The 19790-nt window shown below is 43.7% G+C and overlaps 1 long non-coding RNA gene across 3 annotated transcripts in view; it reads left to right on the plus strand.

Annotated features, from left to right (window-relative positions):
* LOC135378460 (uncharacterized) overlaps positions 1–19790 on the plus strand; it is a 66658-nt gene that overhangs the window by 24604 nt on the left and 22264 nt on the right. For all 3 annotated transcript variants that reach the window (XR_010418392.1, XR_010418394.1, XR_010418393.1), the window contains exon 5: positions 9598–9829. This is a non-coding gene — a long non-coding RNA (uncharacterized LOC135378460). The remainder of the gene's footprint in view (positions 1–9597; positions 9830–19790) is intronic.

A 19790-nucleotide genomic window follows, 5' to 3' on the forward strand; every position in this document is an offset into this window, starting at 1 on the left:
TCCTCACGTGATGTAAGGAACCACGGAGTTGGAAGTGCTGTGTCGCTATTCGAGTGACTGTCTTCCATGGCGTGCGCATCGTGATGGAGGACAACGAGACTGTGTCCGCTCGAAGTACTAGCGGCGAATGGTTACGAGGGTAAGTCCGTGATCACCTCCCTTACTAGTGCTTAGGGTACTGCAGCAGCTTGTAAACTCTTCCGTAATCGCCTAGTGTACTGGAGTATTTATATTGGCCCCGGAATCAGTAGCGGGATATGCAACCTGATTGGATCATACACCAAGTCATTTAAGAACAGCACAACAAATGAAACACCTCACAACTAAAATTGTCGCATGTAAAAAACAGGCGTCGAAAACGTATGGTCATTAAAAATCGCTGTCGTGTTCAGCACCGCTGTCTCTACATGTTGTTCGGTGCCATAAGGCAGCAACGGATTCCTGAGTGTAAATTTTTAGGTGGTGTTCAACTAATATCTCTGTTGCTTCCTAAAACTAAAAGTTTGGTGTACCCAGTACGCGAGTATAAGCTTACAGCAATGTAGAATCAACGATGAAAAAGGCATAATGACGTGTTTGGCTTCGTAATGGTGTGTTGAGACCTTGTGTATGTCTTTACACCTTGTTAACTTTTTACCTTGTACAGCAGTGTAGTAGGCCGCCTGTGGTAACTGCGAATTCTAGATGTGCCCCGTGTTTAGCACTGCACGTTCCTGTTTTCCTCTCCTTATCCTCCCATTTCAGTCATTTGTCCGCTTTATAAGTCTGTCTGTCTTTGTCTGTTTGTGTGGCAGAGTGGACAGAAACGTTCTCCCACCATGTAGCTTTTGCCCATCAGACTGCCATAAGCGTACGCTGGTGAAGACAACAAGGCTGCTCAAGTTTGATGATTTGAGCGAGAGCTCTCAGCACATTATTTCTCTCCGATCCAAACGCGAGAGAAACAGCATCACAACAATATGTCAGCATCACCATTATATCTATGCTACAAGGTATTCCTCTCTACTTGCGTCAAAGAACTGTGTTGATCCGTTCAATGTTCATAAAAAACAAACTAGAGGTACGAACGTGATAACGGCCAATCTTGCGAGAGCTGCCGTGGGGTTGCACTTGGTACCCGGTGACAGACTGTGTCCCAAGTGCCATATTAAAGTGAAGAATCTGCCTCCTCTTACACCCCCAGCACCACAAGAAGCGACAACGCCTTCAATCACAGGCGGACCCGTTGTTGAAAGCCCCGAAGAGCTGCAAGGCCTCAACGCCTCCCTCTTAGCAATAGGTGAAACTCCCATCACTCGGAAGCATTCCTTCGCAAAAAGGCATTCCTACGCCAAGAAAAAGTTAGAACAAGCTCGGAGGAGGCTTCAGGCAAAGTTTGAATCGTCCCTACGAGTCCGTCTACCTGGTGGGAACCTCAAGAAGGAAGACCTCTCAGCTGAATACGAGAAACTTCTGGATGAGCTGCGAAACAAGTTCAAGGAGGAGAAGTCTCGTTCCAAGCAAGTTGCTATACTCACCGTAGCGCCTTCTTCGTGGGGACATGCGGAAGATTCAAACTTTTTCAATGCTAGTGAAAGGATGGTGAGGGCCGCCAAACGCCTCAGAAAACAAAAAGGTGTCCTCACCGAGCCAGGTCCGAAGCTAGGCAGAGCGATGAAGGAAAATACACGAGCCTCAATAACATCTTTCCATGAGGATGACAGGGTTTCACACAGCTTTCCCGGGAAGAAGGACACGCGGCACGGACACCAGAGAAGAATGATGCTGTCAAATTTGCGCGAAGCGTACGAAATGTGGAAAACAGAGAACCCTGATCTCCAGGCTGGATTTTCAACGTTTGCACATTTGCGCCCTCCTTGGTGTGTTCTGGCGGGCGAGCCGGGAACTCACTCCGTATGTGTGTGCCATTACCACCAGAATGTCAAACTTATCCTGCACACGCTGGGTATCAAGGACGACTATAAGCACCTGTTGGACATGATCATGTGCAACACACAGGATGAGCGATGTATGCGCGGTGCGTGCAAGGAGTGTCCAGGCGTTGCCAAACTCCACGAATACTTGGAAGCAAATGTTGACTGGGATGACGACGTAATAGGAGATGTTACCTTGAAACAGTGGATACCTGGACTGCACAGCAGGCTCGACACAATCATATTGCCATATGATGATCTTCGTGACCGCCTTCTCAAAGACATCGGGGACCTCAAAATGCACCACTTCATAACGAAAGATCAATCTCGCTTTCTGCAACATTTGAAGCTTACCTTTCCTCCTGACGAAGCAATTGTGTTAATGGACTTTTCGGAAAATACAGCTACGTGGTTCACAATTCACCGCAGTCGTTCTATTGGCACGACAGCCAAGCCACGATTCACCCTATTATTGTATACTACAGAGATGTTTGTGAAGAAGACTGTGACCTACAGGACAAGACATTCATCATGATCTCTGATTCGTTATCACACGAAAATGCGACAGTACGTACGTTTCAAACGTCCTTTTTGCGACATTTCACTGCTGACTCTCCCCATATTCGAAGAATTTCCTACTTCACCGACGGCGCTGCATCACAATATAAGAATAAAAAGAACTTCGTGAATCTCTGCCACCATGAATCCAACTTCGGAATTGGCGCTTCATGGCACTTTTTTGCGATGTCCCTCGGGAGAGGTCCTTGCGACGGCATTGGTAGCACACTCAAGAGGTTGGCAGCAAAAGCCAGTATCCAAAGGCATTTTGATCAGCAAATATTAACACCCCAAGACTTATATACGTGGGCACACCAAAATATGACAAGCGTCACACCGATTTGGGTAGGAAAAGAGGAGATTGAAGCGCACAACGACACCCTTTCTACCAGGTACAGAAAGGCCATCACCGTCCCTGGCACAAGAACGTGTCACTGCTTCCCTCCGGTCACTCGATGCCATGTGGCTGCAATGACAACGTCGTTCTCCCATTTGTTCCCTTCAACCCGGGATATTTTCACGACCCTCTCTTCATCCTCTACCGTTATTACATTACTCACCACCATTGTTCCCTGTATTAAAATGTAACATAATGTCCACCGAGTGCGTGTGTTTATTTCCCCGCATGCGTATTACGGATAGCTTTATGCTATGTCCAGTGGTTTTATGCATTGTGTCTTTTTTATTTTTGGAGACTGCGCGCTTCACAAAGACATCGAGAAAAGGAAAGCGAAGGTTATATCGTTTCATTGCTACTTTGTCCAACAGCAGGCTTCTTCTGTACCCCTGATAAATCTCGGCAAAGTTTCTGTACTTTTCAAGTGGAACTGGGCCGGCGAGCGTTGCTGCATCGAGACTTAGCCACGCACTGCGCGCGGCGCGCGTGTACGGTCGCAAAAAGAATAATTTCTCTGCTTCAACAAAAAGTACTTTTCAAATTTTTTGTTTTTGAATTCCCAACTTGTCTAGGTATAATTATCTGTAGACCGCGCATCTCCAGCTTGTTATCGCCTACGAAAAAATTTCGCCTGAAATATGTGTACTTAGCACATTTCCCCGAATTGACGGTATTTTTTCACCATGAAAATTATTTCCAAACCTGATTATATTTTTTGTTAGAATGGCGACGTGACGGGCTTCCCACGTGCAAAGTCTCATTTTCTTCGTGTGTACAGTTCTTTCAATAAAAATTGTCAAAGTTACACTGTTTTCACATTACTTGCGTGGGACTCTACATCTCTTCCCCTTGAGATAAACAAACGAGGCTTGTTCACAATAACAATGGATGTATATACACCATCTGTGCCAAATTTGAACTTTCAAAGCGCAGTATAATGGACGTGACGCGCAAGGGAACAAAACATGGTTTTTGCCCCCAGCGAAGACTTTGGACCCCTCTAGCGGTGGAACGGTTTGGAATTTCAAAGCAACATTACGTATCGTGAATGATAACGTAACTACAAACCACCTTGATTTTTTCAGTAAAAATCTGTGATGGTCGAGCGACCCCCCGGACCACTTGGCGTGGTATGACCCAGGATATTCAGAAATCCGAATATTGGGTATTCGATTCGCAAATGAAATACTTCGAGTGGTTGATATTTGATTCGAATTCAAGAACTTGAATATTCGCACACCTCTAAAAATATGGGATTCCGTGAAATTCCGTGCCAAAATTTCGCGGAAAACCCGGTGCCTTAGCCATCATTGGACCGCATCCTTGACCTCGTCGTCACAGCTGAAGTGGCAGCCCCCAAGGAACGCATTCAATGGCCTGAAGAGATGGAAATCGCTTGGGGCGAGGACTGGACTGTAAGGAGGATGTGGCAGCAGCTCCCAGCCAAGTGCCTGTAAGGTGCGTGTCATGAGATGCGCGGTATGCGGCCGAGCATTGTCCTGTAGGAGGAGGGCACCTTTGGTGATGAGGCCCGGCCACTTTTGCTTCAGCACCTTATGCACATCCCTGAGAACCTGGCAATAATATGCACTATTGGTGGTGGTACCACTGGGCAGAAAATCGACATGAACAACACCAGCCTTGTCCCAGAAAACTGTGATCATGACCTTACCCACAGACGGGGTGCTTCGGAACTTCTTGGGAGCTGGAGAGCACGGATGCTTCCACTGTTTTGATGCGTGTTTAGGCTCAGGAGTGAAATGGTGTACCCACGTTTCATCGCACGTGACGATCCGATCAAGGAATGGTGTCCTTCAATGTCGAAATGGTATCTTAGCTCTTGGGAGATTTTCAGTCTTCTCTGCCGGTCAAACACGGAGAGCTGCCTCGGGACCCAACGGGCACTAACTTTCCAAAACTGGAGGTGTTCATGAATGATAGTGTGTTCATCATGTGTTCAGTGTTCAGTGTTCAGTGTTCATCATGACCAATGATGTTCTGAGGAACTCTGACACTGGGCTCTGAGCCGCCCCGGCCGGGATCGTCCTGCACTGATGTACGGCCGTCTCGGAACCGTTTGTACCACTCAAACGCTTTGCTGCGGGTAAGTGTATCTTGGTAATACTGAGCCTGAAGTCTTCTCTGAATTTCATGTGACTTTACGCCTTCATTCATGAGAAACTTCATGACAATTCGCTGTTCGATGTGCGCGCTCACCGCGTTGTTGGCCATCTTGTCCAGCACGTGTCTTCTGTTTTGCACAAACTTTGGACCACCCCGTGGTGAACGTCGGGGCCTGTCGCGTGAAAATGACGAAAAAAAAGTAGCGCGAGCCATTTGTACACTCAGGAGACAGAAAGTCCCGGTTTGACTTGAACACCCCTCGTAACTCAACAAGCGAAAACAATTGAAGATCTTCAGGTAACAGTCCGGCAGCTGCAAGGGGAGATACAGAAGCAACATGCTAAGATTGTGATTTAGAAGACCATAGCAGAAGAAATAACCTGGTGATCTATGGCATACCAGAAAGTGAACACGCTGAAGATTTAAAGTCTCTTGTTGTTGAGGATGTGTTTTCTAAAAAGCTTGGTCTGAATGTAAGAAGTATTGAAAGAATTCATCGGCTTGGACGTAAAAAAAAGGGAAAGGGAAGGCCTGTAATTATGAGACTGTACGACAACAGAAAAAATGTCTTTCTTAGACAATGCAAAAAAATTAAAAGGGTCAACCATATATATTAACCATGATTACTCTCAGTGTACAATTCGGAGCAGACGGCGTCTGTGGCAAAGTGAACTGAACGCGTGAATGGAGCGAAGGTGAAGTCAATTCATGATCAATTAAAGATAGGTAACAAGATATACGAGTGGGACGACGATACAGAAACTCTTGTTTGTCTCGCAGGTAAGCATAAGGTACATGAATGACCCAGTAATTGTTGCATCCTAAGTTTCAACACTCTAAGAGCTTGGTGAACAAGGCATTGGAATTGGAATGGTTGTTGCTAACATATAATCCTGTACTAGCAGCGGTTACTGAAACCTGGTTCACTGAGGAAATTTCAGATGAACAGATTGTACCTCCTAATTACAAAATTCTGAGAAATGACAGAAATAGGCGGGGTGGGGGTGTGGCGATTATTGTTAAATCGAACATAGAATACTGCTTGTTAGAAGACCAGTCCCCTAATGAAACTGTTTGGTGCAAAATAAGTATTGGTTGTGCCGTTTTTATTATTGGTGTTGTGTATGGCCACGTACTGCTACACCGCCCTTCCTTATGAATTTAACAGAATATATGTCTAAAATTTCAACACTAAGAACTCGACTTCTGCTTTTAGGTGATTTTAGTTTGCCATCCATTAATTGAGATACTTTGCAAGAAAACCCAGCGTATGTAACTGATTCTAGTTTGTTAATCGACCTTGTGCTACGTTATGGCCTCAGGCAAATTGTAAGAGATTTTACGCGAGTAGAGGTTTATCTTCAAGCAGCATTCTGTACTTGGTGTTCCTCCCTTACTATCTGCTGAAGTTGATGTGGTTGAACGTGTATCTGATTATAAGTTGATTGTCTTGAATTGTGATTTTGAAATAAGTAAATCACGACAAACTTCGAAATATGTACCTGTTTACGATTTTAATCAATGTGGTAATGTTGGAATCTTGGACTATCTGCAACTTAAGTTCTCAGAGTTCACACTGAAGGCAATGGATCATGATGTGAATGAGCTATCGTTCTTTAGAAATTGCGTGCAGTATTGTTTAACAACCTTTGTACCAATGAAATGTAAAAAAATTCAACAAAAGTCACCGTGGATGACCAGAAGTATTATACACTTAAAGCGCCGCATTTCACGGCAACGTAAGCGTAAACCTGTTAACCAAGCGAGGATCGAGGAATTATGTGCACAATTAAAAAATGAGCTCAAGCAAGCAAAGGAAAGGTTTCACAGTATCACTTTGGAAACATTCGTAAAGGACTCCCCCAAAAAATTCTGGAAATATCTTACAGAAGACCAGCAGCGTGTGGACAGTGTTATGATTGAAGATGACCTCGTAAATGATAACGTCAGTATAGTTAACGCGTTCAATAACTATTTTCTTTTCAAACAGTATTTAGTCGCGACTCAAGACCGTACTGTGAGAACTTAGATACTAGGACGAATATACGAATGGATAATGTAAATATTGATCGTGAAGGCGTTTTTTCTTTACTGCTCAACGTAGACCCCAAATAATCTGCCGGGCAAGATGAGTTGCCAAATGCATTTTTAAAGAGGTATGCCGAATGGGTGTCATATTATCTGACTGTAATATTTACTAAATCCCTAGATAGTGGAGTGGTACCAGACGACTTGCGAAAGCCCAGGTAATACCAGTATTTAAATCGGGACGTAAAACTGATGTTAAAAATTACCAACCAATATCTCTAACATGCATATGTTGCAAGATTTTGGAACATATTACTACCAATCATATAATATGTATATCATATAATATGTTCCAAAATCTTGCAACATACACATTTTATTACAACTTCTTTACATTATGTAAACATGTTTTTGAATTCCTCAAAAAGCATACATTAATCTACAAATATCAACATGGTTTTAGAAAGAGACACTCCACAGTAACGCAGTTACTAGAGACAGTACATGATTTGTGCAGTACTATGAACAATAAAGGACAAACAGATGTTATATGTATTGGCTTGCAAAAAGCATTTGACAAGGTTGAGCATAACAAAACTTATCCAAAAATTAGAAACCTACGGGTTTAGTAGTCAGCTTTTGTCATGGATTTCGGCGTCTTTGCACAACCGTTCACAGTACGTTGATATCAGTTCTCATTTCTCATTCGTTCTCCCAGTCTATTCTGCTGTCCCGCAAGGGTCTGTGTTAGGCCCACTACTGTTCTTACTTTATGTAAATGATATGGCTGAAAGCATTTCGTTACCAGTGAAACTGAAACTTTTTGCTGGTGATGGGTTGTTGTACTGTTCAGTTAAAAGTCGAAAAGATCAGGAATTACTAAATAATGCATTCAGTTTACTAGTCCAGTGATGCAACAAGTGGGGTATGCAAATTAATTTCGATAAGAGCTCGGTTTGCCAGGTCACTCTAAATGGAAAGAATTCCTTCCTCTTTTGTTACGACACTTCCGATATTGTTCTAAATAATGTGACAAGTTTTAAGTACTTGGGCATAACCATAACATCAAAGATGGACTGGGGAATGCATATAGAAAAAATATGCTCTTCGGCAATGAGGAAATTAGATATGTTGAGAAGGAAACTCAACAAAACTCCTGTCAGCGTAAAACTACTAGTAGCTTATAAATCAATCATCCGACCAACTCTTGAGTACGCGACTAATGTCTGGGACCCATATAAGAGGGTCCACATTGAAAAAATTGAAAGGATTCAAAAGAGTGCTTTGAGATTTATATACTCTGCTTATGGCAGACACATTTCAGTAACGGACTTAAGACGTCAGGCAAAAATTGAAACATCAGAAAAACGTAGGAAAATTGAGAGACTAAAAACATTTTGTAGGATAATGAACAGTCAGTTAGGGATTGAGCCAAATCACTACTTTGTTCCTGAGGAACAGGGAATGGCACTGCGATCACGTCACCACTATTCTTTAAAACCTTTCCAAAGCCGAATAAATATGTTTAAGCACTCATATTTTGTTTAGTTATCTTTGTGTATGATTATTGAATTTTGCTATCTTTGTGTTCCATTACTCTTTCATATTGGTTGTGTTCCTTTTCTTTTTTTTTTGCTGTGCACCTTTTTTTTCTTTTTCCTGTGAATTTATTTCTGTTTATTCCTTTAAAGTAGCACAGAAGTCATTTTTAACACCCAGTTTTCTTCCTATAAAACTGTTAAGTAGGCCAGTAAGATGCACCATGCGAAGTAATTTACAGCACAGAGTCATAATTATCGCAGAAATTGAATTTAAAATACGCCGCAAAAAGCGACCGTGCACAATGGTGGTGAAGAGCAGCACCAGCCTGTGATCTGCCTGGAACCTCGCGCTGACGCTATAAGGAGAACGCTCGCTGATTGGCCTAGAGAAATGTCGTCTGCTGCTCCGCTGTCGTCTGCTACTCGGCTGTTCGGGTTTCTGATAAAGCCTTTCTCCTTGCTCGGTAATGCTTCGGCCACTCCTTCTATCCCCAATTCTCCGGGAAAACTGGCAAAACAGGTTTACGGCAGCAAAGGGACAAGGCGCTGACCCCCACTGACCGGCAAACCAGAACGAGTCTCCTTATGCCGTCATCGGTGACGTGCCATCATACCTCCTCATCCTCGTTATAGCTGGAGTTGCGAGTTAAGGGTGAAGGCGCGGAGCCATGTTTATGTGAGTTTTTTTTTTCTGGGAAACAAATTGCACACATCAAAACCTTTCGCACTGTTCGGTATAATGACACACACACTTTCATCAGATGTCTTAATCTGAAATTTTTTTGGATGGCCCTCTGTACTCCTTTAATGGCATGTGCTACCTGTACCACTTTCTCATATTGTGCCCTTTCAGGACTCTTGGGATTAATAAATGGGATGAGACGAAGCTTGCTAAGTTTGCCATATGTTGAGTGATTACACAGGAACAATATAGATTTTTTCTATTCATGCACAAATTAATTTTGCAATGTAGCATTAGCTAGGCATTATCAGTGACAGCATAACAAAGCAGTTCTTTTGTTCCATTCTGATTCAGCTAAAACAATAGCCCGGAATGCGGCTACTGCCAGAAAAAGAAAGGTGCTATCCCAACAACTCAGCAGCACATGGTGACGACGACGATGATGACAGCATGATACCAAAGAAGCTCCTCCTGGATGAGCAGTGCAAAATTTTCATGCCTTAGCAGAAACCGCAAGCTTTGCGATAGGAACATAAACTCCAAATGTGCCACAATCTCCTGGAGGACCTCATGCTAAACAAGCTGGGTGAGTTGACACTGAGGTTGCAATTTTGTATACCTTATACTTAGATGTGTGTGAATATTCGAAATTTCTAATACAACAGGAGTATTTGCAACATTCGATTCGTATTTGCATTCAAAAATTTGGTATTCAAAGTTTTTGAATCTTCCCAAAAAATTTGAATATTTGAATGTTTTCGAATATCACAGCAGCTGATGCGGGCTGCACGCTGGAATCTGTATGTAACAGTGATGAACATGAATAGTAGAAGAGCTGCAAAGTGACGCACAGAGCTTTCTAGGTATGTGCATCTGCGAATGCTTCCGCTGCATGTTCGCTAACTGGAACTATGTGACTGAAACTGGTACACAGTTGTGTGCAGCCACTATTAAGGTCCAAATGTGAAACTGTGGCACATTTCATGCAATCGTCAGCACAGTTGCCACTTTAGTAGACTGCCAGCAAACTCTGGACGTTCATGTCAGACCTACAGTTTTGTGAAATTCCGGTTAATGTTGTTGGCGTTGAGCAGAACCATGCTGCACTGCATGCACAGCCAGAGTCTGCATATGGTCATGTGTGATGATGGTGATAATTGAGGAGTAGGACATGACAATATTGCGATATAGTTTCCCTGGCACCGTCACTGTACGACCGCGTATGTTTAAAAATGCCAACTAGGACGACAATAACACTGCGGAGTCATTTGAAACTGCACTAACTCTTGTTACAGATGATACCAGGATGCATATGCCCTTAAAGTAGCGCAGAAGTTATCTTTAACACCCTGTTTTCTTCGTGTAAAGCTGCTAAGTAGGGCAGTAGGATGCACCATAAGAATTAATTCATCTTATAGAGTCATAACTATCCCATTAAATTTAACATAATTGAATTTATTGAAATACAAACTGAATTTAAAGTATGCCGCAAAAAGCGAACATGTGCAACGGCGGTGGAGATTAGTATCAGCCTGTGATCTGCCTGGGACCTCGCACTTACGCTACAGGGGCCATGTTCGCTGATTGGTGCTGAGAAATGTTGTCTTCTAGTCCACTGTCATCTGCTACATGGCTGTTTGGGGTTCTGAAAAAGCATTGCTCCTTGCTCGGTAATGATTCGGCTGCTCCTTCTATCCCCAGTTCTCCGACGAAACTGGCGAAACTGGTTTTGGCAGCTAAGGGACAGGGCACTGACCCCCCGCTGATCAGTGAACAAGAGCGTGTTGCCGCTGTATTGTCATCGTTGACGTGGCATTTTACTTCTCCTTATTATACCCGGAGTGGCGAATTAAGGGTATGCTCACGGAGCCATGTTTATGAGAGTCTTTTTCTGGGAGACAAATTGCACACATCAAAACCTTTCATGCTACTATGTAAAAGACATACAAACTTTCATCAGACGTCTTAATCTGAAGCACTTTTGGATGGCCCTCTGTACTTCTTTAAGTTTGACCCGCATGGAGCGATTTTGCTCATGACTGCGACAAAGTTTTAAGGCTCCCGCACAGATTTTGGTCGTGAAATGAAAGACGCGCTGAACACGAACATCGCGGAAACAATCACATGTGATAAGCACAGCCTTACAACATCATAGAAGATTGTCGCTTGACTGCGCTGATGAATAAGGATGTTCCAAAGTATGTGTTCCTGTCAGGAATGTCACGCATGAGAGCACAGTGAAACCATGCGGTTTCTTACCTACACGAAAAATGTGGAAGACATTGTTAGTGCAACATGTGAGCACTTGCTACCTTTGTTTTTCCTCTGAGATGTGCTCGTCAGTAAACCATCACACATTCTGAAGATTTCATTCCCCTTTACTTACATTCTGTCTGTTTCACATTCACTTACGGTGCTAGCACAGTTCAGTGTGCATGGAAGATTTTTGAAGTGCAGGATGTGTATTGCAGCTTTCAGTTTGTCTCATGAGAACAGCACATTGCTTCTTTGTAAAAATAATGTAACTGTACTTATGCATATAGGCATATATGCCATATGCTAAGCCAATACATTAATGCATATTCCTTATTTGCACTTTTGCGTGTCCTGGAGCATTTTTCTAAGGATCAGCAGAAGAACTGTGACAATGCTAGATTTTGTTGCTTTGTTGTAACTCTTAGAAGCATTTATCGAATGACGTGATATTTGATGTTCGATTCAACATTCGAAGGACAGTTTCACAGATATTTGTGTTTGATTTGTATGAGAAAATTTCAATATTCGCACACCCCTAGTTTTTTCTTGGTATATTTACTCCTAAAGGACGGGATTGGCAGAATAGGTTCCCAAATGTCCGATGTAATAGGAGTTTTATTTATTTAAGGGGCATATACAAATGGCCCGCTCACTGCTCAGTTCTTAGCCGATGTCTCAGGGATGACGACTGAAAAGAAAGTGTTTCGATAACCTACCCCATCACCCACATACAAATTATTCAGTTACCAGCTCCCCTGGCATAGTGGTTAAGATGATCGCTTTCCACACCGAGACTGGAAGGTGACACGGGTTCGAATCCTGTCACCGGCTGTGCTGTCTGAGGTTTTCCCCGGGTTTTCCGAAAACTTTCCAGACGAATGTTGGCACAGTTCCCCCTGAAGTCGGCCCAGGATGCATACAATCCCCCACTCCTTCATGCTGTCCTCTCTCCATCTGTCCACGTCTGTATGCCGCTCATAGCCGCAGTTGCTTCGCGGCGCTAACACGCAATCAAAAAAACAAAAATATTCACTTGTGTAACCTTCATGAAACACCTTGTATATGCATATGCTAGTGGTTCTGGAACTGCAAAGAATGGCAAATCTGTAACAACTGACATACAACAGCACATGCAGCGAATGTGCTACGGTTAAGGAGAAATTCGCATGCATACCTCTGCACTGGACAGCATCACATTCTGCAGTGCTGGGGCCTGGAGGAAGGTCCATTAGGCAACTTTAGCAAAACAGGATCCCGTGTTGAGGGACCAAGGAGAGTGATGTCCACGTGCTCTGCAAAGACGCAGTGTAGGTTGTCGGAATGACAATCACGAAATGGGAGCCGAACAGACATTTTTATTAGAGATAGGCGAATAGCAAACTTTTCAGTGCGGATCGAATACGAATATTTCAGACACACTGTGAATACATTTCGAATATTTTTTTGCAGTTCTGAATTGAATCGAATAGTTGCTGATAGCAGTTCCTATATTTTGAATAGCTAATTCTTGTCACAGTGTGTCCATAGCTAAGCAGCTACTGCTCATCCACGGCATTTTCTGTCACAATATAAACAAAAGGTAGAGCTAGGCAAATATTCAAGATTTTGAATATGATCACATAGAGTGCTCTATTCGAACGGTATTCACAACGATTTGGTATTTTTTGTAGGTATGCGAATATTGAAATTTTCGAATACGAATCGAATACGAACCTCTGCAAAATTGTCCTTCGAATACCGAACCGAATGCCGAATATCACGTCGTAGAATAAAGGCTTCTTAGAGTAAAAATTAAGTCCCGAAAACTTGCATGTCACAGTTGTGTTCTGCTGATCCTTAGAAAAATGCTCCTGGACACTGAGAAAAGTGCTAACAAGGGGTATTAATGTACTGGCTTAGCATAAGGCATACATGCGTATATGCACATGTACACTCAATCTGTTTTTACAGTGAAGCAATCTGCTGTTCGTGTGAGGCAAGCTGGAAACCCTAAAAACAACTTGCTCTTCAAAAATCTTTCACGGACAGTGAACACCTGTGTTGGCTGGTGAAATATAAAGAATACAAGTAAAGGGCAATGACTTAATGGTTTCCCACCTTCGTAAGTCTTCCGATCCTTCTGGAACGAAGAGATCAGGTTCCCCCTTCGAGCCCATTTTTATGCTCTGGTAGATGAGAAGGTTCCAGCCCATCGTGGTGTCGTGGGGAATGAACAGGCCGACAACGCCGCAGAAGTGTCTCTCTCTTCTTGGAAATGGACGAGTATTCCACTGCTGAGAGGGGACCGCCGTTCCATGCTTTGACGCCTTATTACACCACTGGCTTCCCGCCGATGGACATCCTCTCCCCATCTATGCCGAAAAGAGGTGTTGATCTAGCGCTCACTTTCCGCATTCCATGAAATACCTCTCATCAAGCTGCCGCATTAATTCATCGGATGTGTCTCGATGTGGCTTTTACAGCTCAGTGGCATTACCACTTGAGACAAGTTGGCTCTCCGAGTTGCTGTTACTGCAGTGCTCTAGATCTAGTGCACATTCTTCTCCATTGCCCACACTGCCAACACTTCCCGAACCACATTCTCCGCGTCTGTTAATCAGCTGGACTCTCGCCCCCTCTCTCTCAAAATTGCTTGGTCCCTGACCAAATCCAGCCCGCCAATGCTGCGCCATCAAAGCTGCCTTGGGTGATTTCATGCTGAATCAGGCAGGGTCTTCCGGTTGACCTCTCAAATTTTTTTCTTTGCAACACACAGTGATACAACACACTGTGTGCTCCGAGGAACACAACAAAATCACACGTTTTGAAAGTTTCGCCTTCACACAATAACTATGCAAAGCGTCATTACTTCACAATATATCACTAGTTTATGTGATTCTGTAACAAAATGCATTAATATGTTTGTCGACCTGCATTGAGAGTCATGAGTGAGAGCAAAATTAAAAATTTCTGTGTCAGAAAAATACAGCAACGAAAGTTGCAATCTACGCGAAACATCTACAAATTTGCATTCACCGAACTGGAATGTGCCGTCTCAACTGATGAACCGATTCGAGAATTAATTATTTCTGCTCTGAACCCGAGACGAACTTTAAAAAGTAGCTGGTCAAATCTTCCCTGAAAACACGCAGCGCCATGGAAATGTCGTCTGCTCCATCGGCGTATCGCCCCCCGAACAACGCGATCGCCCCAGGCGGGAGCAATTGAACCTCTGTATGCAATAAGAGGATAAGTCGAATTATCCCCTTTTTAGTATTTTTGTTGCAATGACATCTACATACCAGTATGCCCGGCAAAGAATATTTAGGACCGTATTGCAATTTATTGACCCGCTATAGGCGGGTAAGAAACGGGAAATGCATGTTTGTCAATGGGATGGACAGCAAGATCATGCCCCTTTTCTACACACGCATACATATGGTGTAGCTCATATTTTGCTACAATGCGGAAATGCACTCGGGACATTTTTTTAAAGATCAGCAGAACACAACTGTGATGATGCTTATTTTCGGGGCTTAATTAACTTAAATTGATCCTTAGAAGCCGTTATCCTATGACGTGATATTCGATATTCGAAGGACCATTTTGTAGATATTCGTATTCGATTCGTATTCGAAAATTTCAGTATTCGCACGCCTCTAGATTGATGTATGGGCTTAGCATAAGGCATACATACCCATATGCATATGTACAGTCCAATTATTTTTCCAGTGAAGTAATGTGAGGTTCTCATGAGACAAACTGAAACCCATGACAATAACATGCACTTCAAAAACCTTTCATGAACAGTGAACATCTGTGTTGGCATTGTAAGTGCTGGTGAAACAGACAGAGTGGAAGTAAAGGGCAATGACATGTTCAGAATATAGGATGGTTTAGTGATGAGCACGGAGTCTCGGAAGGAAAATGAAGGTGGCAAGTAGTCTTTTTTTGCGCTGACAGTTCCTTCTGGATTTGCTGTGTAGGCGAGAAACTGCATGGTTTCACTACACCCTCACACGTGACGTCACACGTGATCCAATTGTTCCTGACGGTAATGCATAGTTTGGAACAGCCTCATTCAATAGTGCAGTAAAACCACGATCCTCGACGATGTTGTTATGACTGTGCTTCTCACGCATGACTGTTTCTTCTTTCATTTTACAGTGAAAATCTGTGCATGCACCTCAAAACTTTGTCACACTGACATGCACAATTGGCAGTCCATGCGTCTCAGGCTTTAGGCCATATGCGTCTTGCTACTATCTGTAACAACGGTTAGTGCAGTTTCAAATGGCCACACTGGTCCACACTTCTGTCATCCCCATAGTGTGCCATCTAGTGAAGACTGAGATAATCCCCTCCGGCGCCTAAAGGCCATACGCACGCGCATAGACCATTGTGAAAAAGGTCCATTGTGCGCATTCAATATATTCGCGACCACTAATATTTGCAAATGCCTCTGAACACTGTGGATCACCCATTATACTCCATCCATTGAAAACGCGGATCATTGAACTCCATTTGTTGGAAGCATGTCGAAGCATCGGCAAATATGACACGGGGACAAGAAACGAGTGACGTGGACAACAACACCCCATTGCACCTTGACCTACATGTGTACCCCCAGTGATCGGGAAGTACAAATGCGATCCTGGGGCATGGAGCTCCACGCTTATCTCGGTTGTCTAGTTGACTAGTCAACGCCCCTTTGCACCTTGCCCTTGAAGAATGTCCCCGGTCATCAGGAAATTTCTGAAATTTTTGAAACCCAAAAGTTTTGCGTGCTCCTTAAATTCATGAAAATATAAATTTGCAAATTTTGTGAAAATTAGGGGGGCGCAAAATAACAGGGTTCTACAGCATATCGATGACTACTACAAGTGGAATCCAGGAAAAAAATGCGTTTAAGGTGCGGGTTTTGGCTGTGCATGTAGTTGCACTGTGAACTGTGGTGTTCAGCTCAACAACAACAAGATTTCGGTATTTAACTGGAATTTCACTGAACTGTAGGACTTACACGAATGTTAAGAGTTTGATAGCAATCCACTAATGCCGTGACTTTGTTGACAATGCACAAAACATGCCGCAGCTTCGCATTTGGCTAGGGTGGGCTTTAATGGTGGCTACACACAATTGTGTAGTGGTTTCTGTTTCCAAATGTGTAGCGATGCATTCACAGACAAGCGTACCTCGAAACCTCTGTGCGTCACTCGGCAGCTGTTGTGCTATTCCTGTTGGTTACTGTTACCGCAATGTACAGGTCCCGACAAAAGTTAACGGAACACGCGAGCGGTGTATTTTGTCCTCGGTACGACACCCTAGCGGCAAGCGGAAGCTGGCGAAATCAGGCCAGTTCACTGCCTCAGAGGGGTGGACGACTGCACTCTTAGCGACACACAGCGGTAGTTTCGGTATGATTTCTCTTGTATGTGCCCGCAAAGTGAGTTGGATTTTACTGTTGTGCTCGCCAACAACACGTGATTCAACGATTGTTGAGACAGGGAGCTCGCCGCTATCATCGTGATAACAAGGATGAATCATAGTGGCAACACTTTACCGTGTATTGCTTTTATTGGAAAGCCAGGATATGTAGACAAGACAAAGAAAGGTATCTGGTAAAGAGTTGCCTTATTATGGACGACGCGTGACGAGCTGATAAACACTTGACGTTGACATTGATAATTGATTGATAAACAACTGACGTGAGTCACGAGTTGTTGACGAGCACAACAGTTTAATCCAACTCACTCCACGGGCACATACAACAGTAATCATACCGAAACTACCGCTGTGTGTCGCTAAGAGCGCTGTCGTCCACCCCTCTAAGGCAGTGAACTGGCCTGATTTCGCCGGCTTCCGCTTGCCGCCAGGGTGTCATACCGAGAAGGAAATACACCGCTCGCGTGTTCCGTAAACTTTTGTTGGGACCTGTACAAATTGCAGTGTGTAGCCCACAACACCTTTGTAGTAAGCTGCTATGATATTAGAAAAAATTCGAGTATTTGACCTTTTACGAATACATTCGGAAACTTCAGATATCAAATTTTTGAGTACGAATTGAATATCGCAAATATTCAATTCGTATTCGAAATTTCGAATATTTGCACACCTTTATGTATTAGTATGAAGGGAAGTATACTCCAGGACGAGAGCCACCGTTGTTTCGAACAGAGACTGTTCTTGTTCTGGGCACTGTCTTCATCATTGGCACGGTATTTAAAGGGTTAGGGATGACGTGATAAAGGTTCATGTGAACTGTGGGTCGACAGCCCAATACCGACCTCAGCCGAATACCTCTGCTGCTATGAAAAGGTAATGGAGAAGAACTACGTAGATTGGAAGCACATTCCATAATACATAAAGTGGAAGGTCCAACAGCATGGTGCATTCCGATGGTCCCTGTACTAAAACCGAACTGTGAAGTTCGTATCTGCGTAGACTTTACGCAGTTAAACAGAAGTGTACAGAGGGAGAGACATGTCCTTCCAAAAGTAGAGGAGGCTCTAGGAAATTTGGGACAGGCTAAGTATTTTTCAAAACTGATGCAAATTCAGGATTCCATAAGATCTTATTGTCGCCGGAGAGACAGGAGTTAACAGCCTGTGTTACTCCTTTCAGACGTTTTTGTTAGCAGCGTCTCTTTCAAAGCGTTCCAAAGGAAAATGATGGACATTTTGAACGGCCTTCAGGGGGTCGACAACATGCCGATGATATTTTAGTTTATGGTAAGACCGAGGAAGAGCACGGCAAATGTCTGCGAAAAGCTTTGAATCACCTCCAGCAAGCTAGAATGACTCTGAATTGACAAGTATGCAAGCTAGGGGATAAACAAGGTTTGATTTTTGGGTATTATCCTGACTGATCATTGAATCTACCTAGACCCTCGCAAAGTGGACACTATCAATAGTCTTCCACCACCAAGGGATGTATCTGAACTTAGAAGATTCCTAGGAATGACAAAACATATTGCCTAATTCCTTCCTCAGTTATCTAGCATATCCGCGCCCCTTCAGGCACTTTTATCAAGGTCTACGCAGTGGGTATGGGATTCACCCCAGCAAGTATCATGTTACACGTTGAAAACCTTGATGACAGCCGACACGTGCCCTGCAAGGTCCAACGATAGTGTCAGCGGATTCACCATCCCAGAGGCTAGGAGTCGTTTTTCTTCAAAAGCAAGAAAACTAGGAAGAAAGACCTGTAGCATATGCTTCAAGGTCCTTGTCACTGGCAGAACAGCACGATGGGCAAATAGAAAAGGAGGCCTTGGCATTGGCATGGGCAGCAGAAAGGTTCGACAAGTATTTATGGGGTATGAGCTTTGTACGTTTACAACACTGACCATAAACCACTGTGGCAGTACTGGGTGAGAAGCCTCTGGACATGCTAACCGCGCAAATACAACATTTCCACATGCGTCCAATGCATTATTTCTTCAGTGTTGAATATGTTCCAAGAAAGCTGCTTTTCCCGGCCGACACATTATCAAGAGCGCTAACAGTCGCTGAGGTGGAGTCCTTTGTTAACGGGGCCTTCAGGATCCTTCTAGCCTCTACAGATGTCAGATGTCTTCAGACTGTCAGGGATTGCTACTAATTGGGATTTGGCTCATCATTCCTCTAGTCTTGAGAAACGAAGTGATCGATAGGATACACGAAGGACATCAGGGTATCGTCCAATGCAGTGCCAGAGCGAAAGGATCGATTTTGTGGCCGGGACTTCATGGAGAACTAAAGCAGATAGTCAGGAACTGCCCACAATGTTCGATGAACAGGACTCAACCTCATGAACCGACGATGCAGTCAGAAACTCCTCAGTTGCCCTGGCAGAAAATGGGTGTGGATTTGTTTTATCTTATGACTCTGACCATCTTTTATTGGTAGACTACTACTCCCGGTACCCTAATGTTATACGGTTCAGTTCAACTTCGTCAAAACCCATCGTACAACATATGAAAGAAATATTCGCACGTCACCGCTTACTGCAGGAAGTGTTCCTTGACGATGGTCCCCAATTTACCTCTGCAGAATTTCTACAGATATTGCCACACTACGGGTTCCGCAAAACTACAAGCAGCCCGAAGTATCCTCAGTCAAACGGCAAAACTGAGAGAATGGTGAGAACTGTGAATGATCTTTTCTACTGGAAGGAAGGATGTCTACTGACCTATAGGAATACGCCAGGACCAACAGGCTTTAGCCCTGCACAACTACTGATGGGCCGAAGGTTGAGGAGTCGTGTTCCCGTTCCTCCCTCTCTTCTAATTCCAGAAATGGTCAACTGTACAAGATGGATTAAAAGAGAACGAC

The sequence above is a fragment of the Ornithodoros turicata genome, chromosome 1, assembly GCF_037126465.1.
Source record: "Ornithodoros turicata isolate Travis chromosome 1, ASM3712646v1, whole genome shotgun sequence".
NCBI lineage: Eukaryota > Metazoa > Arthropoda > Arachnida > Ixodida > Argasidae > Ornithodoros > Ornithodoros turicata.